General features: G+C 47.8%; 1 protein-coding gene and 1 non-coding gene across 2 annotated transcripts in view; one reads left to right on the top strand and one right to left on the bottom strand.

Annotated features, from left to right (window-relative positions):
- Window positions 1-25,388, bottom strand: part of LOC140686021 (heparan sulfate glucosamine 3-O-sulfotransferase 3B1) — a 74,464-nt gene that overhangs the window by 5,606 nt on the left and 43,470 nt on the right. The gene's annotated exons all lie outside the window — the stretch shown is intronic.
- Window positions 14,024-14,096, top strand: TRNAA-CGC (transfer RNA alanine (anticodon CGC)). Its single transcript has one exon. It is a non-coding gene; the product is annotated as a tRNA-Ala (tRNA).

The raw sequence follows: 25,388 nt of genomic DNA, 5'->3' as shown, positions 1-25,388 counted from the left end.
TGGAATATATGCTGAGAGAACACGGTTTGGTGGCCACACGTGGGCTCTGGGTTCATTCTTGGCCCTGCTGCTTACAGACCTTTGAGCAAAACGCTACTTACCTCTTGTGCTTCTGTTTCTGTATCTGCAACGATATTTGCCTAATCAAGATCTCATGAGGATTAGAGAAAATGCCAAGCAGGGTGCCAGGCACAGAGTGAGCACTTTGTTAGGGCTGGCCCTTATTGTCACTCCCATTTTAGCTTTTGCACGTTAAATTTGGGCAAGAGGGCACCTTTAGGAAGCCTCCATTTCTGCATTGGTAAAATGGCAGTAATGACAGCTTCTGGGCTCCTGGGTTGTCGTAAGGTTTAAAAGAGACAGTATGTGTAAGTTTCATTATAATACAATATCTGATATTTAAGGAGAGCTTGATAAATGTAACTGCTATCACCATTACAACTACCACCACCATCACCATCGCCATCATCACCTCTATCTCCATCACCATCACCACCATCATCACCACCATCACCACCACCATCACCACCATCTCCATCACCATCACCACCACCATCACCACCGTCTCCACCATCACCACCATCTCCACCACCACCACCATCACCACCCACATCACTAGCACACGACTATTATTTTGTTACCATCACAGAGCCTACTGTCTGCCACTGGGACAGCCTTTGTTCTCATAACAGCAGTTAGCTTCCCCTTGACTCCCTTTCGGGCTCAACATTCTGCAGAATCTTTGAGAGGAAGCGTTACTTGTCTCCCGACATTGTGATGTTGATCCGCACTGCCTGCTCCTCCACAAGTACTCATTGCTCTCTGCTGCACTCAGCAGGCAGACGGGTCACAGCCAGGGCCTTGGGCAAGACCGTGTCCTCCTCAGGGCCATGTGTAGGGGTCTGTGCTTAGCCCTACTTCTCACCGTGAACGCCACTCTTGGGCATCTATTTTTCTGATGCAGCACGAACGCACTAGAAAAAGCATGGTTTTTAAAGTCAGGCTTGGGTTCAAATTCTTGACCTTGACTCTGGCTGTATGACCTCAGGCAAGTCAGTTGACCTTCCTGACTTTCAGATTCTTCGCCAGTGAATAGTTTACAATATTTACTCCAGAGGAGGTAGGAGTCATGAGGAGTGGGTGAAGTCATGACTATAAAGAACTTAGGACTCTATGTAGCGTCAAGTAGGGGCTGTAAATGCGTGTGTAGCGCCTTCCTTTCCTGTCTCTGTGACTTGCCCAGTCCCTTAAGCCTGGAAAACTTTAAGAAATGTCAGGACCACCTGGAGATCCTGTTAAAATCTGGATTTCCATGTCCCACTCTGCAGTGAATAGATCTGGGTTGAAACCAGAGAATCTGTATTTCTGACAAGTGCCCCCAGGATACTGGTTCCGCGGGTCCTGGGACCCCACGTGGAGAAGCACCACTGTAGCTGAACAACAGCAAGAAAAAAATGAGTAACTGAAAGACAGTTGAAGATAAAACACTAGTACTCAGCAATAAATTTTGTGTTTTAAAAATATATGAAACGGTCAATCCACTTGCTTTATTTTTTTAAGAAAAAAAGGTAATAAAACATCTCAATCAATGACACAAACACAAAGCGTGTGTGTGCTGGGGGAGGGTGTAGCTCAGTGGTAGAGCGCATGCTTAGCACATACAAGGTCCCGGGTTCCATCCCCAGTACCGCCATTAAATAAATAAATAAATCGGTCTAATTACCTCCCCCCGTCCCCTCATAGGAGATGGAAAACCGTCTTTGCCATCAAAAAGAGTGTGTGCGTGTCATTTTCCCCCTGCAGGAAACTGCTTCCCTCATTCTCTGTGGGTCCTTTTGTCCTTCTGTCATTCTCCTGCACTGGACCGTAAACATCTGTCTTGGCCACTATTGCTGAACCTCAGAACCAACTGCCATGTCTAGTGCAAAATGGGTACCAAGAAACAATGTGCTGAATGGAGGAATGAGTGCATTTGAGTGCTGCCACTGACCAGCTATGTGACCTGGGGCAAGTTTTCTTGTCCATAACAGGAAATAAAAATGCCAACCTTAAAGGGCTGCTGTGAGAGTCCAAATTTTAAAAAGGACCTATAAACGGATCCAGTAGATGATCCCCGGCACTTGACAGGAGCTCAGTTAATTCTGTTCTCTTGTTTTGCCAACTGTTCTGCTAACGTATGTAAGCACTGCACTGTTCACGTGTACCCGGGAAATGCTGACAGCCATGGAATCCGTCTCAAATAAAACAGAATGGAAGAAAACCAGCAGTTCACTCTGGTCTTGCAGGAACACCAACCAACCAACCAACCAACCGCCGGACAGATGGGTGTGGAAGCCCACCCACACACCTCCTCCCAGAGGTACCATTTTATCCACACCCGCAACAGGTGGAAACCTCACCTGCTTTTCCCAGACACCATGCACCGTTTCCAAGGACCGTTAAATCAAAGGCAAGGTGGAAATCACTGTCATTAAATGGGGGAAGAAAAAAATGCTTGGACTGAGATTCTTAGAGGGGAAAACAACATTGAAGTATTCCCTGAAATGTTTCCATGCCATTAATAAAAGGAAAGAACCCCATTGCATGTTTATGACCAGAGCAGATGCCCTTTACATCTACTCCTTTGTTCATTTCTGATTTTCAGCAATTCACATCTCCCCAACGAAATCTAATTTCCATAAATGCTTTACAGAATTCAAAGCAGACAAATCATCGAATCTTCCTAATATTATTAATAAATGCTAAGAAGATGTAACACAAAATTAATGGGAAAATTTAATAATTCTCCTATTAGAATTTCCTCTCCATTTAGTTCCCGAGGGTAGAATGTTAGGGCGTACTTTCTGTAGACAATATTGTTTAATGGAAACTTTGCAAAAATTAGAATTAGGCCTTTGGTGAGCAGGGATCTTTAATTTAATCTGTTTTTGCTGCCAAAACACGAGGAATTACTCATAGTGTATTGCACCAGCAGGCGGCCCGTTAGAATTCAGTTTGGTCATGATCACCAGGGTAATGGCTTCTCCAAGGCCTGGAGTTCGGAGAACAGCATGGTTTAGTTATTACAGAAATCGTAAATGTCATTAATAAAGTCCTAGAGGAGCCATCGCATCCCAGAGTGGCCTTATAAACACGGGCGGTCACTCACTCTTCATGCGCTCTAGAGGAGGGGGGCTGTAATGTGCTGGGGGAAGGGGGAGAGAAGGGGAAGGGTGGGAGCCCTTGCTTTTATTTGGATTTTTTTCCCCTTAAAGTCTGTCTCCGGTTTAAAACACAAAATAAAAACCCTTCATTGCTAATTCTTGCTTTGCTTTCCTGATTCTGGCTCTGTTATCCCCTCCTCTGCCACAGAGAGCCAGTCTATCTAGAGATAACCCAAGGAAGGGGGCTTCAAAGGGAAACTGCTTCTCCTAGGTACACAGCCAAGGAACTGAGAACAGACTGGAACAGATATACTTGTACGCCAATGTGCATCGCAGCACTTACAGCAGAGAAAAAGTGGAAGCAACTCAAGTGTCCATCAACAGACCAATGGATAAACAAAATGAGGTGTATTCATGCATCGGAATATTATTCAACCATGAAAAAGGAATGGAGTTCTGACACCTGCTACAAGAGTGAACCTTGAAGACACTATGCCAAGTGGAATAAACCAGACACACAGAGGCACATATATGATTCCACTTATATGAGGTGCCCAGAAGAGGCAAATTCATTGAGGAACAGAGGTGACCGGGCACTGGAGGGAGAGGAAACAGAGAATTAGCCCTTAATGACCACAGAGTTTCTATTTGAGGTAGCAAAACATTTTTGGAAGGAGAGCATGGTGATGGTGGCACAATAATATAAGTGTAATTGAAACCACTGAATTATGGTCCTAAAAGTGGTTAAAATGGTAAATTTTATGTTATGTGTTATATATTTTGCTTATTTATTTTAAAAGAAAACCCTCAAAATAAAGGAATCTGGACTTCGGGAACCTTTCTTCCTCTTTTTTCACTTCTTTCTGTCTTAACCTATTTCTCCCCTCCTCTCTGATGTAACTTTTAACTTACAGACCGTCCTTAAATCAGGTGAGGGGAGCAGAAGTGCCTGCTCATAGTAGGTGCTTAACAAAATGGTCCTTCCTGTCCACGGCTCGGTGTGTGAGTGAGATTCTGCGGATTCTGTAGGTTTGTGATCGGTCCCTTCTTCCCCCCTGTTGATGTTATTTTTTCATTCAAATAGAGGTGTTTAAAATGACTTTTCCTGAAGGAGAGTCTGATTCTTTTGGAACATGTCTCTGAGATGGATTCATGACACAGTCAGTGTTTGGGAGCAGGCTTTTTAAATAGCCACTTGCTAAGAGAATGGTTTTATTTAGAATTCAGTTCGTAAGAAACATCAACAGAAGAGCAACTTACTCCACCCCCCAGCCCCAAAGACAGATCAGTTGTCTGATTGGCAGTTGTGACCACCGGGATCCTGAGGCTGAGATGCGGCCCGCCCACCTCCCCGCAGACCCCTGTCCCAGAGACAGGTTTCTGCCGTTCATAAGCCCGATGAGGCAACGTGAAGCATCAGCAAGGAAAACGGGGGTCTTCCCTCACATTTGCAAAATGCAGCATCAGATAAACTCTCATCCCTCAGAGAGAGTAACATCCCAGAAACTTGAAGGATTTTGATTTGAAGATCAAAGGCTGTGGAAAACTTTTAGCCCAGATTAAAGATTGTGTAACAATACGTGTGCATACAATTAGGATGAGAAAGGCATCCACTTGTTTGTACCTGGGTGCTTTTTTGTTGGTTTACTCTTAATTTTCTCATCTTACAGGGAGGAAATAATCCTAAAATACAGGTTTGATTGGACTTATTTTTGCCTGCCTCTTCCATCCCCCCTCAAAAAAAAATTCGCAGCGGATAACAACATTATTTGGATGGAGGAATACAGTCAGGAGAGTTTTTCTTTTCTTTTTTAATTAAAAAAAATTTTATTGAAGTGTAGTTGAGTTACAACATTAGTTTCAGGTGTATAGCAGAGCGATTCAGTTACACATGTGCATAATTTTTTTTTCTTTTCAGATTTTTTTCCATTTTGTGTTGTTAGAAGAAATTGAATGTAGTTCCCTGTGTCTTTATTTTCCAAGTTTGGCGTGGCTGTGTTCTCCCACGATGCGAGAGCATTGCTGTGATGTGTAATATGTTATTGAACGCTGCTAAGATTAGCTGTTTTAGTCAAAGGCCCTATTTTCCAACTGCAGCCTCGCAGTGGAAAGGCCGGCTCGGATCCGCTTCTCAGATCACGCAACGCCTGACAAACAGCAGGGCCCCACCTCACCCCTGGGAGCAGTTTGTGACTCCATTTTAAGGAAATTAACCAAGAATTTCTTGAGCTTACGAGGGTGTACCCCTAAAATAATGGCAACAAACACACACATCACTGTTTTCACAGGGTTGACTTAAAGGCCTTTGGAGAACCCAGACTCTTAAAAAGATTGCGCTCACTGCCCTCATCCCTTGTGATTCAAAATACAACAAAAATCAACAGTGAACAACGTATTGCTGTTACCACGGAGGCCGACTGTTCGCATTGCCTGGGCTTTCCCGGGGTTAAATGGCACGCTTTGGAAGCCCAGGTCCTGGCGTGGGCCACCCAGCTGCTTCCGCGAGGGGCCCGGGCATGAGCACGGGGGGTGTCCACCCTGAGCCTGCCGCAGATGAAAACACTAAACCGGAGGCGACTGATCCAGTGTTTCCCATCACCTTACAGGACTCACTGGAGCAACCATTTTAATGGGAGTGCCTGATCAGTCAAAGCAGCCAGTCAGTTAAATCTCACAGTCAGGTTAACTGATTCCGCCCCCCACCACGCCCCCACTGAACGGACCGAATCTCTGAACACAGGGAATTCCCAGGTTGTTTCCACATCATGCGCACATGGCCTTAATGATGGAGTTGGACCGGGGCCACCGCTGAGTTCATTGATTGCAAAAGTCCCTCCCCAACATGTGCTGTCCCCCACCTTTCTTCAAACAAAATAACATCAGCTAAGAAGCCATTGGTCCAAGGGCCAGAGTGCCCTGGCCAGAGGCCCTGAGGACAGCGCATCCCGGCTTCTGAAGGGTCTTAGGACCAATTCTGCCGAGATGCACTTTAGAGGATCGACACCTGCCTACTCAGTGAAGCAGAGCTCCTGCGGCACTGACGTGCGTCGTGAGCCCGACACGGCGGCCGCGCAGCCCGGGAAAGCCACAAGCGCCTCACGCAGAAACTGCCCTGTTCTTCCCGTAACTGTACTTGTCTGAGACCTCATTTTTTTAATCCCCAAAACTATGGTCACCTCTGTACAGAAAGGATCCAAGTCTTCGGTGCCTTTACTAAGTCCTCTTCTGGACACACAGGAGGTCCCAAGTGCCCATTAGCAGGGCCTGGGGAGCCTCGTAAGTCGCTGGAGTGTGTAAATTGATACAGCTTCTACAGTTGGCGACCCAGCAAAATCTTTCCAAATCACACACACAGACGCTTTGTCCAGGAGCCTGCTTCTTAGAGCTCGTCCTCCAGGCACACACGCCGTCAGCCTTACGGAAGAACTTGAAAACGTGATTAGTAGTTGCAGCTTTGCTCAAACGCCAGAAGACTGGAAACTATCTAAATGTCTGTCCATAGGTAACTGGTGAAATACATTACTGTAAACCTATATAGTACGCAGTCCTAACAAATGGGGAAACTTTGTATGCATTGGTACAGAACAATCTCCTAGATATAATATGAATTTTTTTAAGAATCAAGGTGAAAACAGTAACACATAGCTTGCTTCCTCTTGTTTACGTTTCTACTTAAAAATTGCCCATTCATTTATTTTTAAAGCTAAAATTTATGCCTTTGCTGTTTTTACACTAATTTATGTAGAATATCGCTCACTAGTAGCTGAAAAAATTAACTTTCTTTCTTACTAAAAATACAACACTTGGCGATAGTAAATGATACTTTTGAATGATAGCCCTACCCCAATCTATTAAAAAATTAATATTTTATTCAGTCACTTACTTATTTAAGTGAAACATCATGCAACAGCTGGTTATTTGGTGGGGAGAAAATTTAAACTAGCCTCAAGTCTGGAGGATGTGTAGATAATCTTAAAAATAATAGGTACCAGACGTGACTTTGGGGATGTTTCTCTGGAATTTGACAAAGTTCCCTGTATTTCTCCCTCTTCTACTCTAAATGTCTGTGATAAAGCCTAGCACTCTTAACGGAGCCTTCCTTTAAGAACACACGTTTGCTTTATCGAGAAAACCGAACATCCGAAGGCCCTGCGTCCATCCATTCAACAAGCATTGATTACGACACCGCTGATGTCAGACGCAGCGGAAGCAGCAGCAGACAGACGAGGTCCCGGCCGCCGTGAGGTCAGAGTCCATGATCACGACCTTCATCCGCAGGTTCAGCCAATCTCGATGGAAAGTATTCAGGGAAAAAAAATTCCAGAAAGTTCCGAAAAGCAAAACTTGAGTTTGCTTCCTGCAGGCAACTATTTCCATGGCATTTACACTTTATTAGGTATTATAAGTAATCTAGAGATCATTGAAAGTGTGGAGTAGCTTACATGCAAGTACAAGGCTATTTGCTGTGAGACTCGAGCAGCCTTGATCTGCATGTCCGAGGGGGTCCTGGAACCAGTTACCCTTGGAGAGCAGGGAACAGCAGTGACAGTCACACAGTACGAAGTGCTATGAATAAAAATAAAATGCATGCTTCTGAGTAACGGACATCCAGCGTTCTCTCCTTTCTCCCATGGAAAGTACAAAAGGGGAGGCAGAAACTTAGTCACTGGCCATTCGATGACACTGAAATGAATCACGCTGAGCACTCGGCACGATGGATAAACTCCCGGGGGGCGGGGAGGAGTCTGGATTTTCACCAGAACGGACTCTTCCAGGGGAATGATGAATTCATGCTGTTCATCACCTCATTGGAAATGGACAACAGCTATCAGTGGTCCAGACAGATGCTCAGAGATTAACAAAACAAACAAAAAGCCCTCACCAGCCTGAAGGTAAATAGCCTTTGAGGTGTAAACACGCGCTAAGCCTGACGGTCGGGAGCCTGGGAGGACCCCGGTGAGAGCGAGCAGAAGCCTCCTGCCCGGACCGGAAGCTGGAGGGGAAGTGCTGTCAGGTGTGGCGTGAGCCTCCCAACGTGGCTACTGGCAAAAGTACCAAAAACACAAACCTGTAAGAGAGACGCAAACGGGCAGCGTCGTATCCGGGCGGTCTGCCCCGCGGATAGGTACATGGAGGTGGTCTATCCCACCTTGCTCGCATCGCAGCCCCAGAGCCGCAAGCTCGTCCTCTGCGCCACCTCGGGTCTCTGGGAGCGGCTGCAAAGGTATCCTGTATCTACTGTCCCTCCTGCTCCCTTATTTTGCTGGTTGGTCCACACTTGCACTGTCAGATCCTGTAACCACTGGAAGCACTGCCCTGCCTCCTTTCACTCTCATTTAATCTCACTTCTCTGGTAACTTGATGTTGAAAGCTCTACACCAGCCCCAAGGTCTCCAACCACTTCAGCTGTCTGTGCTTGTTCTAGAACATTCCTCGGTGAGGACAACAGCCATCTCCCAGAAAAGTACTTGGACAGTTGCTTGGGTTGCACACTGAACTAACGTTCTCCCCTCCCCCGCACCCCCATGGAATTCATTATTACTTGGAAAAGAACAAGCCACAGTGGTTCAGATTTATAGATTTGGCTGATACGGTCTTGAAAATGAACAAAGTGAACCTGTCGCTTCATGGAAAACAACTGACCGTGTCAGTGGCCGATGGTAAAACACAAAGCTCTCAAGTGAAAATTAGAATTTTAGAAAACTTGTATTTGTCACCATGAACGTGACAGCCTTGCCATCCTTTAAAGACTTTTCTGATGACATCAGCAGTGATATTAATTACTGTGATTGTTTTATTTTGTATTAAAAATGAATGATTATTTGGAACATCTGCATAACTCACTGAACCAATATTCTCCAAATGACCCACACAGACTATTTTGTGAATCATGCATTGGTTAAAGACTCATTCAAAATGCAAGGCAGACTAATAAATTCTAATGTTAACAGTCACAAGAAGTTCACTGATGTGACTTCAGATTCCACATTGAAATTAACCATAAGAAACTACTACTTAACTATATGCCGGTTCCTCAAGATGTTAAAAGCAGAATCACTCTACATTCTGGCAGTTCTGCCTCTGGGTATGCACCCCAAGGAATCAAAAGCAGGGACTCAAACAGGTATCTGTGCAGCATTCTTCACAATAGTCAAAGGTGGGAGCCATCCAAGTGCCCGTGGACACATGGATGGATAAACAAAGTGTGGTCTATACATACAATGGAATGTTATTCCGCCTTGAAAAGGAAGGAGATTCTGACACAGGTGAGAACACAGATGAACCTTGAGGACCTTGTGCTGAGTGAAATAAGCCAGTCACAGAAGGACAAATACTGTATGATTCCACTTCTATGAGGTTCCTAGAGTGGCCAAATTCATAGAGACAGAAAATAAAATGGTGGTTTCCATGGGCCGGTGGTGGAGAGGAATGAGGAGTTATTGTGTATGGGGCCCAAATTTCAGTTTTCCAAGATGAAGATCGATGGTGGTGATGGCTGCACCGTCATTAAGTACAATGTGAATGAACTTAATGCCCCTGAACTGTGCACCTAAAGATGGTTACAACGTTCAGAGCAAAGGAAGCCAGGGAGGAGGGAAAGAAAGAAAAAGAAAAAAGAAAAACGAAACTACAATTTGTCAGGTTTGAGTACTGCACCAAAGAAAAATACCCACAGTTATATGAAAGGCTATTAAAATACTCCCCTTCCCAACTGCGTGCTTGTGTGAGGTCAGATTTTCTTCATGCACTTCAACCAAAACAACATCTTACAACAAACCGAATGCAGAAGCAGGCAGGTCTGGAAACAGAGCTGCCTTCTACAAGCCAGACATAAAAGAGATTTGCAAAAATGTAAAGAAATGCCAGTCTCTCCACTGTGTATTTTTTTTATTTTGTTTTGGAAACTATAGTTATTTTCCCTAAAAATGCATTATTTATGTTCACGTGGAATGCTTACATTGTGGCTACTTTTTGAATGAACGAATAATACATTTTTAACATTTTTCTGTTTTCACTGCTAATATGACGAATACCTACAAATATAACCCACGTAAGTACAAGCAAGTGTGGTCTTCAGTAATTTTCCAAGAGTGGTCCTGAGACCCACAGAAGATGCTCAACAAACATTCTTTGAACGGCACTCCCTTCTCTACTGCCAGTGGGCTAAGAAGCCGGGACGTCAGGGTCTCCCTGCTAATGGAGACAGTCTGTCTCCTGGGAAACCTGCGGGAGGCTATCCCCACACCCCGGGACCCTGGGTCCCCTCCCGGAGGCACCTGATAGGAGCCTGCTGCCCGTCAGGCGCACAGCTCCTCCTCTCGTAATGACCACGTGCCCGAAGTGTCATCAAGCAACTAACTGCACGTAAGTGAGCTTCTGGAAGAATGTGCCCGGAGGTGGGGGGAGGTTAAAAGAAATGTTACAAATTAAGATGATAGAGGACTATGTAAAACATGCATCAAAACTGTCAGAAGGCTGCTAGCCCACAAATTACGAACTTGGCAAACAGGGGCGTGTGGTTCCACGGCTGTCCCCTGGGTGGCTTGATCCAGACTTTTGCTGCCTTAGAAGTTGTTGCAATTCATATTGCATTGCATTATAATCCCAGATTTGTACAAAGGGGTGATTAATACAAAAAAAAGCCAAAAAACAAAAAACACCCACCTTCATTACTTGAGACACATTCCTGAGGTTTACAACAAAAGCCGCCCAAACAGATAGCAAGGCTGGAGATGGGGCTGCGAGGCGAAGAGCATTCCTGCCTCTTTTGGTCAGTGAAATTGATGGGCGGATCGTGACGGGAGCAAAGGGCTGAGGACTTTCCTGGCTGACTCTTGCCTGCCTCTGTGCGTGACTGTTGGCTGAGCTCACCCACTTGGGTTTTGCAGGATGCGCTCTTGGAGTCCCGCCTGTGTCCCTTAGCATCAGCCACGGCTGTGTGTGCTGCCCGGAACGGCTCCTGCTGCCCACACCCTGACTCTCCGGCCTCTGCCCAGCCCCTTGGAGCCCCTCACCCAGAGTGAGGACCAGCCAGGGACAAACACCTCCTGGGAAGTCCTCAGTCCCGGGCTGGCCAGACTTGACTGGTAAATGACTGTTCCCTGTCCCCTTGGGTGGAGCAACTCTGGAGTTTGCTGTATCCTTCCGCCTGGGGTTTCCCCGAGGCACTGAGCCCAGGTGCCCACCGTGGGCCTCTGCTCAGTCACGCAGATCGCTCATCTTCCTGCCACGTCTCAGTCTGCCACGTCCCGTCTGTGTTTCCTAAGATCACCTCCCAAGTAAACCACTCCCACAAAATCTTCACCGAGGGAACTGCTTCTGAGAAAACCAAGCTAGGACTTGATTTAAGGGTGGGGAGGGAGGGGTAAATCAGGAGTTTGGGAATTTGCAGATACACACTACTATATATAAAATAGATAAACAACAAGGCCCTACTGTATGGCACAGGGAACTATATTCAATAACTTACAATAACCTATAGTGAAAACGAGTATGAAAAAGAATACATATGTGTAACTGAATCACTATGCTGTACACCAGAGACCAACACAATGTTGTAAATAAACTACACTTCCACTAAAAAAAAAAAAAAAAAAGCAGCACATGTCCAAAGTTGAGTCTTCAATTAACTTTTTTTTTTCTTTCTCTGGTTCCTCCTAGGTTTGATTGAATGTGGACCAGCAGCCTCTCAGGAACCGAGAACTCGGCTCGCAGCACCCGGCACCTTCTCTCAGGGAAAAATCGCACTGTTCCTAAAAGGTGGACGAGAAGCAAAAAAGCTCATTCTTTCCCGAAGCCACATCAGCGCGCTGCCTCGGCCCAGGGTCTGTGTCCCCCCTGCCCCGCACATCTCCCCGCCAGCTGCTTCCAGTTTTTAGCACCTCCAGGGTCCCCAGGCAGAACTCAAGGAGGGCTGACCTCCCCAGGGCGGCTGCGGTGGGCCGGCAGTGGCCCTGTGCCCAGCTCTGCCCCTCTCTCGGTGACCGCGGGTTTGCGTGAGCCTTGGCCCCAGCTATCTGTGTCCCTTGATCTCAGTTTGCTTTTCTGGCCCCTGACCCTTCTGACGGCCAGAACTTTGTTATCGCACTCTTTTGTCTCCGTGCCCGCTCTGTCCTGGCCGCCTAGGCTGGCCGGGGACAGCACTCAAACACAGAGGGAGAGGGGATTTCATGCGGTCAATCGAGTGGTTAAAAAGAAAAGAGGTTGCTTTTATTTATTTTTTTTAAAGGGAAGAACTTGTTTAACTTGCATTGGTCAACCATTTGACCTCATCGACTCATTGGTTCCAACGGTCAAGCTGATAGAATTGGGTAAATAAAGGAGAAACAGCAGAGGGGGTCAAGGCCTCCTGCCCTCCCCTCCTCCTCCATCCGGGAGGGAGAGAAACTGCTACCAAAGAAAGGGGGCTTGCGAGCTCATGCAGTCAACGGACTGCCTTTACTTCACGAAAGAGGGTCGTGTTCGAAGAAACACAACTTCTCGCACCAAACTCATCTTCTCTGGGGTTTTGAAAGCCTTCTGAAAACCTCTTTTAGGAAACACAGGCAGATTTCTCCCCAAGGCTTCCGTGCTTTGCGTGGTATGTTAAGTTTTCAAAAATTATCTCGGGGAGGATAGAAACAGGTCATCCTGAAACTACCTCTGAAGTCCTGGTTTTAAAAAAATAATCTAAGAAAAATATACCGACAGTGAAAGGCAGAAAGTAGAGGAAGCGTCCAGCGCCGCACTGGCCGCGCACACCGCGTGCCCACGGCTGCTCCCTGGAGCCCCGCAGACAAGGCTTCTGCGCCAGTGATTGTGAAAAACAATCGGGACTTCTGGTCGCCACAAAAAGAAAATGTTTAGTTTGTTAAAAATCTTGGTGCTGTGTCTGGTGGGGTAGAACTAAGGTGATGTTTTTCATTTTCTCTTTTCCCAATATTATTTAATGAACTCTTACTCCATTACAATGAAAGAAAAGGCGTTTAAAGCTCTGAATACGCAGACTGGTTATTTTCACAAAACATATTCATCAATTTAATTGAACAGTTGGAGTCATTTTTTTTTTTAAATGTAGACTTATGTTTCAGTTTTTCTGGAAAGTAATTTGAGAACATTAGTTAGAAACCTTAGAAAGTATTCATTCTCTTTGATTCAGAAATCACAATTTTAGACATTGATCCATGCCAAGGAGTTTTCAAAAATCAGACACAGGTTAATTTCCTTTATTTCTGAAGTATAGTCAGTTACGATGTGTTGATCTCTAATGTCCTAGCCATATATATACATACACACACACATATATTCATTTTCATATTCACAGGTTAGTTTTCAAGATATCCACTGCATGACTGATTACAATAACACCAACCTGGCAGCAACTTACTTTCCAGCAGTTAGGACTGGATATAAACGCAAATTATGATACATTCATGCTATAGACTATCCCTGGGCCTTCAAAGTTATCCTGATGAAAATAATGGTAATAATGCTCAAAAAGTGATGTTAAAATAGGATGTAGAACTACACAGTTGGTCTAATTGCAGTGAAATATATGAGAACTGCACCAACACACACACACACACACACTCTCACACTCACACACGCACCTGTGATCCTGATGCTCACAGACGACACGTCTGTGGTGTTCACAGGGACCGGAGAGAAGCCTGGAAGTGTCTGTTTACAGAGAACAGAACTTTTCCAACAAGACGAACCCAGGGCTGGCCGGCTAGACTCGCTTACTCGTTTAATATGTGGTCCAACCCCACGCCTCTGTGCCTTCAGCTCTTAGCACAGGCAATGCATTTTCAGAAATATCCAAGGATAAGGGAACCTGAATTAGACTGACGGCTCAAAGACTTAGCAAATACACGTGAATAAAAAGGACTGGAAGAGAGGGAGGGTATAGCTCAGTGGTAGAGCTCCCGCCTCGCACACGTGAGGTCCTGGGTTCAAGCCCCAGCACCTCCACTGGGCAAATAACCAAACAAACCTGATCACCTATCTCCCCAAAGAACATTAATAAAGAAAGAAAGAATCAGAAGGAAGTTACCCTCGAACGATGCATGTTTCTCTGGAGTGGTTTCATGTATACATACAAGTATCTACGTTACAATTAGTTATAATACATGTATGCACTACACACAATAACCACTATGCACATTACACACTAAACATTATGTAGATATTTCTGTATTTTCTCCAGTGAACCTATATCATTCCTATAATTAGAAAATAAATGTTATTTTTTAAACGTATCCATGCGTAAATTATCCCATCATAACCTCTCAGTCAGTCCAGTCAGAGCAATCTAGCCACACTCAGGCCACCAGCACCGACAAAAGTTCCGGAGTTCATCCGTCACCTGGCAGCCTGTGTGCTTTCATAGCTCTTAGGGTGATCGCAAAGCTCACAGGAGTTGGTCGCAACGCTCAATGGAAAACTTTTCTTACAGTATATAAACAAAGACTCAATGAATCATATACTCAGACTCCATTTATTTGGAATTTGAAATCATGTCCACATGAGGTCAGCCTCCCCATTATGCACTTACCCTAAACTCCCATAGGTTTTTATCACACTCCTAATTGAAATCTGTGTGTTTGTTAGATGTCTGTCTTCCCTCATAATAAGGGCAGAGAAGGCCCGTCTTGCGCATCACTGCGTCCCCAGCGCAGCGCTGTCAGCGGCCGGCCCCACGCCACCTGGGCTCACATTTAAGTACCCAGGCTCCTGCAAGCTGACACCTCCCCATCTCAAGACACGGCTTCTTCTTACTGAGGACGTCGCTGGAGGTGTGCAAACCAATGCATGACCCCAGGGATAACTCTCAACCAGTCAGGGGCAGGAACAAACGCCCCGCCCTCCTGTCCTGTCCGTGAACAGTTCTCAGGTGCCCACAGCGTGGCTGAGCCCCCCGGTCAGCGAGCCCTCCGCTGGCCGTGCCCACTCCCGTTCCTGGGGCGACCGCCCAGATGTACCACCTACACCCACATCCTTGCCTCAGGCTCCCTGAAGTGAGCCCCACCAGCACGACTGACTCATAGTAGGTTTTCAATAAATGTTCGTTGAATGGATGGGTGAGTGAATAAATTCCCACTGTGCCTGGTCTGAGGTGAACAGTGTCTCACAAACCCTCTTCTCACAAAGACTGTGAAACTATTAACATATGGAAGCCCGCAGTAAAAGGAACGGATAAAAGGAAACTTGAAGACAAACTTGCATCTCCTTCCCTCCATGGAAGAATTTGATGCTATTACATTGTTCTCATGACTCAGTAAAGCAGGTCCCCCCAAATCCAGACCTTGGTCTGATGGCCGTAGTTTCCAGGTAGTGGAAATAATCATTTCGCCCAAAAGGAAAGCCACCATTTCTCAAGTAGTCACAGTGCATCTTTGAACTCCCTCCTTTCTGATCAAACAAAGGTCATGGTTTAAACTAAATTTGGGGTAGAAACCAAGTAGGCCATTTTTGACTGGTTCCACATCGTTAGGAGAACATCCTCGGCTCCACCTCCCGCGAGCCTCCCAGGTTTTCTCGGGGCTGCTGTCAACATCTGTGAACAGCTGGACGGGCTGGCTGGGCTGGGCCCGGTTCTTCGAGGGCCTAATGTCAACAGCGACCGGGACACCGATTCATTTCTCAAGACTCAAAAATAATTAAGGCCACGACAACCCCCCGCCCGCACACTCCCACAGTTTGCAGCCATTTCGGGGGGAGGCGGCGGGGGACGGCCTGACGTCCGGCTCCCGCCCGCCCCGGGGGTGGTGGCGGCGTGCCCCCGGGGAGTCCCCTGCCCGCTGCCTGTGCGCCAGCCGGGAGCCCACGCCCTGCAGGCCCCGAGAGCGCTCCCCCGAACGGGGCGGCCTGTGGCTGGGGAGGGGGGCGGTACTCCTGGGAGCCTCTCCTCCAGAGGAAAACTGCCCATCGTGAGCCCGCCCAGGAGAATGCTTACAGGTAAATACCCAGAAGAACCAGGAAGTGACAGGGCATCGCTTGCCAGAGAACTTCCTGTGGCTGGAAATGTTTTGAGCACGCAGACTGGGATCCCAGGCCCTCTCCAGGTGGTGACTAATAACCAGAAAAAATAATACTGTCTAACAGTCAGTGAGCGCACACTTTGCCCTCCCTGCTAAGGTGATGTTTCTCATTTTCATTTTTCAAATGAGGGAACTGGGGCATTCAACACTAATTTCTTAAAAATCACGTACTGTGAGTGGTGGCGTCAGCACTCTTAGCTGCTGTATAGTCAGTCCATCCCTGATCATTACAACAGGCAGTCCCAGAAACGGGCTTCCCCACGTGACTTCATCTGAGATTCATGGAAGGTAAGGACCCCTCCTATGACACTATCTTAATCTTCTTCTCTGAAAAAGGCCCCGGTGTCCCCTGCTGGCGAGCATACACACACACAGTTAGGAACATCCTTCCTAGCCTGTGACTGAGGCGACTGTGGCGTCCTCCTCACCTTCAGCCTGACAGGAGCACCAGCAGGAGGGCGGTGAGATCTCAGCCCCTGCCTCCGGAGACCTTGACAACAACCTGCTGGTAGGTCGGGTATGAATTCCCTTGAGACTGAGAGCCAGCGGGATGGGATGCCTTGCTCAAGCACATTGGCTCACAGATCTGTCCTGTGCCAAAGCTGTGTGGTCGGACACCATGAGAAAGCCCGTGTACGGCTCTATTAGAAACCTAGCTATGAAAAAAATACACGTTTCAAAAAGAACAAAACAGCCGAATTGGACCAATCACAGAAGACGAACTGGAGACGGACAGGAAAGGCATTCAGGGTGTTCCGTCCTACACTTTATCAACCCTAGGGAAGCATGGTGGACACGTTGTTTTGCCTGCAGGGGGAGTAAATAAATTGGACAGGAAATTGCTCCACCAGCCACATAGAGCTGGTGCACGCCATGCCCCTCACGTGGCACCAGGACGGGCACGCGACCCAAGCTGTGTGCAACAGATTCTTCCCAAGAATTTTTATTTTAATGTCAACTGGTACAAAAAGGGACCCTTCGATCTCCATTCATATCGTGAAGCTCTTGGGTCTGGAACTGCTCCCAGCCACATGCGCGGGCCCTCCCCTCCCCGCCAACACATACAAGTTCACGCCTGGCTCCCTGGCCAGCAGCGGGACAGAATGAAGCTAACACCGCTGGATGCCTCGCTGAGAGCACAAGAGCTGGGGGCTGATGGATGCCTTTACCATCACTGATTCTGGTTGTCCACAGTCCAGTTCCATCTCTACCATCCTCTTGGTGTTGATACTTGAGCCAATAAAGATGCCTACATTTCTCTACGCTAAATCAAACCAGAGTTCTGTCACTGGCAGAGTCCTGATTAATATGAAAAAATAGATGTATCATTTTTAATCAATAGGATTGGTAAAGGTTTAAAAGAGTGGTGAACCCCAGTGTTTGGGAAGATACGAGTTAATAACAGGTACCTTCATACATTCTCAGTGGAATGTGGGTGCCCTGTCTTTGCAGGATGATTCCACGTGTAGACCAAGCATCTCAGTGTATAGACACGTTTCATCGAAGTCCCACATCAATAAATTCATCCTGAGGAGATAGCTGGAAACCATGCAACATACATGTGAAGGCATATCCTTTGCAGCATTTTTTAATGCTGGTAAAATTTGGAAACCACCAGAAGTTCACCACGAGGAGAAGAGTTAAGTGCAACCATGGAGCGAGTAATTCTCAGCAACCATTAAAAATGATTCTGTTGTTACAAAGAAAGAAATTTTTTTTGAGTCAAAAGTAAATATTTAATAGAGTAATTTTTAGAGAACGACCATTCTTTTATGGAATTAAAATTGTGGAATATACTTCACATCTAGACGTATGTACAGAAGAATATCAGAGAGACTGGAGGGAGACGGTGATGCTTTGCTGTTTGAATCTGTGCAGGAAACATGTAGCAATTTGTCTGTTTCTTTCTATGGTCTGTAGAAAGATTTGTGACTAGATACTCTGGAAAAAGCCAAAACTGTTGTAAAAATAACATATATACTATTTTAAACATATATTTGTAAATGTATGTTCTGGGAAGAGCCTCTAATTCTTCTCAAACAAAGCTAATGTGTGGGGAAAAAACACTGTCACACTTATGTCCCCTCCCAACGACCCAGGGTGACTTCTCAGATTATAGGCGCCTCAAGGGCAAAAGTCAGATAGGAAAAAGGACATCTCTGAAGTCTTTACAATCCAACACAGAAAAGCATTTCTGTACAAAACTTTCACCGAAGCATTGTTTAGAATAATAGAACATTGGAAACAGGCAGAATTTCGAATCACAGGGAAAAAGCCAAACAAATTAGGATAAATCCATAAGATGGACTACGTTGAGGTCATTAAAAGTCGTGTTTTCTAACAATGTGTATTGTTAGGCGGATGCTTAATGAGTAAAAAAAAAAATGTTATGTTAAATAAGTAAAGCAGGACATAAAATTGCGTATTTTTATCTGGTTTTTTTAACATACACATATAAATTTATACACAACTATGCACAGAAAAAATGGAATATGAGATCCTACAGGTGTTCACCATGACTAACTCCTGGTTTTAGGAACCAAGTGTTTTTTTAATGTTCTCATTTTATTTTCCTGGAGTTTTTAAATGTCATGGGATAATTAGACATTCTCTCTCTTTTTTTTTAAATGGAGGTGCTGGGGATTGAACCCGGGACCTCAGGAATGCTAAGCGCACAGTCTACCACTGAGCTGTACCCACTCCCCCGGACATTAATTTCTTTATCCAGAAGGGGAAAGATAATACTGCTAGAAAGTCTCTTGACTGAGTTAATGCACAAAAGTCATTAAAAATTTTTAAAAAAACCTTGGCTAATCCTACACTCTACATGAATGATAACTGTAAATAAATCATATTTGTATGACAGTCCTTAATTAGGTGGAAATAGTCGTGCTTAAGAAAACTTTCTTGAGTTAAGTTTTAAAGCTTTTGATTCATAAATTCCAAGCCAAGTGCTGGAGCTGTCAGGCCCTCACATCAGTCACTGTGTATCCAGACTGCTTTTCCTTTTTTCTTTATGATACTTTGAAATGTTATTTCACCAACTTAGGGAGCAGAGATGATCAAGATGATAAAGAATTGAATTTTACAAACTCTTCAAGTCAAAATTTATTTTTCCAGCAATGTATTTATGTTTCTCTCCTCGAACACAGGGCAGTCCATTCACAGAACACCATGCAGCGAGAAAAGATGTTAATGGCCCATAAAGAGCTGGGGCAGATTTCCTAGCCCGCAGGAGGGCTTCAGCGCGCAGCCCCGCTCCGAGGGCCGCGGGTCGGGGAGGCCGGGACGGGCCGGTGAGCTGGCCACCGTGGGGAAACGGCTTTTGCCCCCACCCCCTGGCTGCACTGGATTTGTTGGCATTTGCTTTAAAAGTTGAGGCAGAAAACAAAACAAAACAAAACAAAACATAAATACAAAACAGAAACAGATTCATAGACATAGAATACCAACTTGTGGTTGCCAAGGGGGTGGGGGGTGGGAGGGGACAGACTGGGATTTCAAAATTGTAGAATAGATAAACAAGATTATACTGTACAGCACAGGGAAATATATACAAGATCTTGTGGTAGCTCACGCAGAAAAAAAATGTGACAATGAACTATGTGTATGTTCATGTATAACTGAAAAATTGTGCTCTACACTGGAATTTGACACAACATTGTAAAATGATTATAAATGAATTAAAAATGTTAAAAAAAAAAGTTGAGGCAGAATGTTCTACTGGAAAGGACACAGACTTAGAATCAGACATGCGTGGAAGTCCTGGATGGAGCCCCTGAAAGGTGAGCAACTGCTTTAGACACTCGCTTCACCCCCCGCGGACCTGAGGCCACCCCAGGTATGCAGCGGGCCCTGTGGGGGAAAATCACCAATGTCTGCAGGGCTGGCAATCGATTTTTGTTTTTAGTGTCGAAACCCTGGTGGGCCAAACGGACCTGACCTGTAGAGAGAACTACCGTGGTGGGAATCCGGGTATCGTGCGGAATAAGAACCCAGCCTCGGAAACCTGTCACGGGCGTGGCTCCGGCCTTCGGAGCCGTGTGACCTTGGGCGGGTGACTTCGCTTTCCTAGGTCTCGGCCTCTGTGGAATGGGGACCGTGAGACCACCTACCTCTTGAGGGCTTGGGCCGTGTTTAGCACATGGCCGGACGCAGAGTAAGCTCACAACAACCAGAGTTACTATTATTTTTGTTGTTGTTGTTGTTGAAAGGACGAGGAAGAGTTTGTTAAGTGAACGTCATACGCTCAGCACATTTTTTGAGCGCCGACTGTGGCCTGGGCACTGCCGTACAGGTCCTGGGCAGGACGGGACTCATGACGGGCTGGACGTGAGGAATGTGCAGGAAGGAGATGCCAAGAAAGCCTCCAAGCTTTCTAGCCAAAACCCTCAAAGCAGGCGAGGTTGGAGGAGGAGACTTAGGAAGGAGAACCAGGAGGTCCACGCTGAACAAAGCAGTCTGCTTTTGTAAAGCCGGACAGGCCCTCGGCCTCCACCCCGTGCCCCACGGCCGCCCGCGTTGCCTCGCTAACGTGCTAGCCTGCTTGTAACCTGGGTTTCTCCCAAGTTTCACAGCCTTCTGGGTCCACACTTTACTTCCATCGCCAAATAAAATCACTAGACGCGGGCTGCAGAAGTCCATGCTCTTGTCTTCTCCATCTGAGACCCCCGTGCCCTGAGGGTCCTGGCTGTGTGTCACTGCCGTCCCCCCCCAGTTCCTCTGACCCTCCCTCACACTCAGCGGCAGAGCTGATGTTCCTTCCGAAGGCCTCCGATGGTCCTTTGTAAAGGTTCACAGGGCCTGTCCTGGTAAAGAGAGGCTTTGGGGTTGCCTATTGGAGGGGAATTGGAGCATCTCCTAGTAACAACCCGGATGGGTATCAGACTTGAATTGTGTCCCCAACAAAAGTTATGTGGAAGTCCTAAGACCCCAGTACCTGTGAACGTGGCCTTGTTTGGAAAGAAGCTTTTTGCAGATGGGGTCAGTTAAGATGACGTCTTCAAGGCGAGTCCTAATCCCATATGACCGATGTCCCCATGAAGACAGGGAGACTTGGATGCAGGCTTGCCCAGAGAGGAGCACTCCTGGTGACAGACGCGGAAGGCGGGGCCACACTGAAGACAGGGGCAGAGGTTGGAATTTTACTGCCACATACCAAAGAACGGCTGGGGCTACAGACCTGAAGTCAGGATGGACCCTCCCCTACAGCCTTCCGAGGCAGCGTGGCCCTGCCCGCACCTTTACTCCAGGTGTGCGGCCTCCAGCATGGGAGACAGCCCGCTTCTGTTGTTTCAAGGCCCCGGGTTCGTGCTGATACACAGACCTGACTTCACTCCGTCGTAGGGGTCTGCCCCTCTCCCGTGGGACCTGACCTGTCCTGGGGCCTGAGGGGCGTTCTCAGAACCAAGTTTCTCTCCGTGTCTCTGTCCCCTAGGCGTCCGTCTCCCTAAATGCCTCTCTAGAGCCCATCTCAAAACATGAAGCCCCTTTTCCCCCACTGCCCGAGGAAGTTGCTTTCTACGTCATTTTTCAGTAACTTTTAACCTCTCTTATCTCCACCTCTCTCACCGGGACCGAGCCCAAAGGCTTCCCTTTTCAAAACCCCATGTCTTATTTGTTTCTTAACCGTGCGAAGAGCTCTCCGGCGGGAAGCGTTCCGTCCTCATTAGGAGCCAGCTTTTACCTTTTTTCCCTCCAGGTAGAACTATGTTGTCACTCACCTGTTTAAAGCTCTTATCCTTTGCCCTCAGGATAGAATCCAAACCCCTTTTTCTCTCATTCAGCAACTGAGCAACTCTTAGGTGCTTTGAAGACCCTTTACAGGTGAATAAGATGCCGTGGTCTCTGCTGTCACAGAGCCGGCAGAGCAGTACTGGAGAAATGCAATAAACAAACACGATCATCGCCATCAGTGGTGGCATGTGGTGGAAGGAAAGGCACTGGATTCCCTGAGCCACAGTGAGGGCAGAAGGCCATTGAGGTTGGGGATCGATGCAATCATCTATTACTGAAAATCAGACCACCCCAAACCTTAGTGGCTTAAGACAGAAAGCAGTTACGACCACTCTTGATTGTGTTGGCTGGCTGGGCTCAGCCAGATGGTTCTTCTGTCCCTCCTGCTGTCGGCCGTAGCTGCAGACGGCTGGGGGCTCAGGTGGCTGGAACACCCAAGACACCGACTAGGAGGGCTGGCAGCCGAGGCTGGCTCTCTGCTGCGGGCTCAGCTGAGGCCACTGATCTGAAGACCTATACGTGGTCCCCCCGTGGTTTGGGGCTGTTCATGGCAGCTGGGTTCCAAAGGGAGCAGCCCAAGAGAGAAGACGCCAAGGTGACCAGGCCAGGCAGGGCTTGCCCTGGGTGGGCACGGCCCCGTGTTGGTTGTGTCCTGATGGTTAAAGCGGTCACACCACCAAGACAGGGCAGGAGAGGGCACCCCAGGGGCACGAACGCCAGGAGGCGTGGCTCACGGGGTAACCAGCTGCCACAGGCAGTAGGAGCCTCCCCGAGGAACTCGTGCCCACGGCGGGGCTGAGATCTGGAAGGTGAGTGTAAGTTACCTAGGCAAGGAGCTGGGGGGAAGCACCCACAAAGAGAAGGAAGAGCATATAAAGTGATGTCATGAAGGGACGTCCGAGACAAAGCAAGGAGCTGGGATTTACCTGGAACGTAACAGGAGGGTATTTAAGGGCGCTCAACAGGAGGAGAGCACAGGCCAGTCTGAGGTTTTAAAAGATACTTCCGACTGCCGTGCGCGGCACGGGCGGCAGGGAGCGGCAGGGGTCGCGGGGGTGGCCAGGCGGCGGGCTGCCGCGCGGCCAGCAGGGCCCGACGGGAGCTAGTACCAGTGTCGGCGTCAGAGCGGGGAGGAAGGAGCGGATGGACTTGGGAGGCTCTCTGGAAGTTGTCTTGACGGGACTCATGATGGATTGGACGTGAGGAATGTGCAGGAAGGAGATGCCAAGAAGGCCTCCGAGGTTTCTAGCCGAAACACTCAAAGCAGGCGAGGTTGGAGGAGGAGACTCAGGAAGGAGAACCAGGAGTCAGTTCAGGGCATGTTTATATCTGAGATGCTCAAGGAGACGTCCAAAGAGGTGTCAGGTAGGCCGCTGGCTGGAGGAGCGGCTGGGCTGCAGGGAACTGGCCGGCAATACAGTCTCCTGCTGTCCCTTCAGAACCCCTGCCCCCCACACCCTGTGCACGTCCCCTGGACGGTCTGCGGGTCCCAGCAGGCGTTACACGTGCACACCTAGATCTCTCCCTCTGCCTCCCGACCAGCCTCCATCCAGTCACCTGGCTGCTCCCCCCAGAGCAGTGCCCTTGACCCTGCCCTTCCCCCGCCCCAGATCAGGCCGGGCACAGCCGTCCTGGTCCTCACAGCACCTCCTCATGGTTCTCGTCACACTGGTCACACTGCGTTCAACCTGCCTCTTCTCCGTCCCCAGGAATGTGAGTGCCTCGTAGCAGGAAGCGAGCCTTGTTTAGCAGTGTCCCTAGCAGCGGCAGGCACTCGGTAAATATTTACTGAACGAACGCACTCATCTCTGACTCCGGCTTCTTCTTGCTCCAATTCATGTGGAAATCACATCCAAAACAAACGTCTCCAAGCGTCCCTCCCGTCAGACGGCCCCCTTCTCAAGAGGTTCCGGAGGCTTCCTGTGGTCGCTGCTTCCAGCAGAGATGTGCTGTCCTCGGAGGCTCCTTCTGCCAAATAGACGGAAGAGGAAGCACGCGAGCCTGGGTGTTACGGTCCGGATGCCGTGGGGCAGTTATAACAGCTTCATCTTCATCCTCACGAGGATGTAGAGGAGCCTCTGATACCCCCGCACAGGTATGAAGGCCGGATGTGAGCACCTTTCTCAGGAATCTACACCCTGGGGTCCTTAAGCCCCTTTCGGGGGACATGAAACAGACTGTTGGTGGGACCGAAACATGCCGGGCTCTCCGGGGGGAGGGCAGCAGGGAGCCCGCAGATGTTCACTGCAGCAGCGCTCGGGGCAGTATCCCCACTGCGCTGTTGCCTTTCACCCCCAGGAGTTGCAAACATGCGTGAGAATGAAAAATAAAACGAGGTGCCAGTGATCGGAACCGCTGGTTTAGATGAGCTTGTAACTGAGAATGTGACCTCCAGGAATCTCCACACTTGACTGGTCCGTCAGGGCGCTTTGGGGGGTCCGTCGTGTATTCAGTCGTGAAGGGTAAGGAGAAATAATTGCCCGTCATGATATCCGAAGTGCTGGCAGCAGACGGACGGCTGAAGAAGGGATGCAGAAGGCGAGGTGGCCAGAGGGATTTAAAGGGTTTCACTCTCTTAAAAAAAGCCCTTTCAAGTCCGTGCTCCCACTTCCGGGCAGTTTCAGGAGCAGCTTATAGGTGGCAGCGTGGGGGCTGCTCATTAAAGAGGACCCTGCCGAGCGAGGGAAGTCGGGCAGACATGGCGACTGTTCGCAAAGCTGTGAGATCGAACTTGCCCTTAAAGGAAGCCCCCGGTCCAAGGGGTGACCGCTTAGTCACGGGCTTGTGCAGGGCGTGGCCGGAGGAAGACGTACCCCCGTGGGCGCCCAAGCTCTCTGGCTGTAAAATGACATGAAGTCTGTGCTCTCACCTGGCGGTTCCCCTCATTTCGCAGGAATCGGATCAGCTGGAGGGCTTGTGAAGCCCCTAGTTTCTGGTTCAGTAGGTCTGAGTTGGGGCCTGAGGTTTTGTGTGTCTGCCAGGTTCCCGGGGGTGCTGATGTGGGGGCCCAGGAGACACGCTTTGGGAACCGAGGCTCTCAGTCTTGGCTACGTGTTAGAATCACTTGGGGCATTATTTTATATTTTATATACCTTATTTTTTAAAAAATTTTCAGCTTTGCCGAGATAAAATCGACCCATAACATTGTGTAAGTTTAAGGTGTAAAATGTCTTGATTGGATACATCTGTAAATTGCAAATTGATGACCCATAGTATTAGCCATGCCCCCATCCTGCCCCGTAATTACCATTTCTTTTCCGTGGTGAGAACCTTTAGGATCTGCTTTCTTAGCAACGTTCATCACACAGTGTTACAAGCTATAAGCACCGTGCTATGACATTAACCACCCAAACTTCTACCTTACAGCTGGAAGCTTGTACACTTTCACCAACCTCTCTCCACCCACCCCCCCGCCACCCCCCAGCTCCTGGTAGCCACCACTCTGCTCTGCTTCTCTGAGTTTGTCATTTTTAGATTCCACCAGTAA

Source organism: Vicugna pacos, chromosome 16, assembly GCF_048564905.1.
Source record: "Vicugna pacos chromosome 16, VicPac4, whole genome shotgun sequence".
Lineage (NCBI taxonomy): Eukaryota > Metazoa > Chordata > Mammalia > Artiodactyla > Camelidae > Vicugna > Vicugna pacos.
The sequence above is the reverse complement of the archived record's forward strand: the minus strand, read 5'-3'. Positions and strand labels throughout refer to the sequence as shown.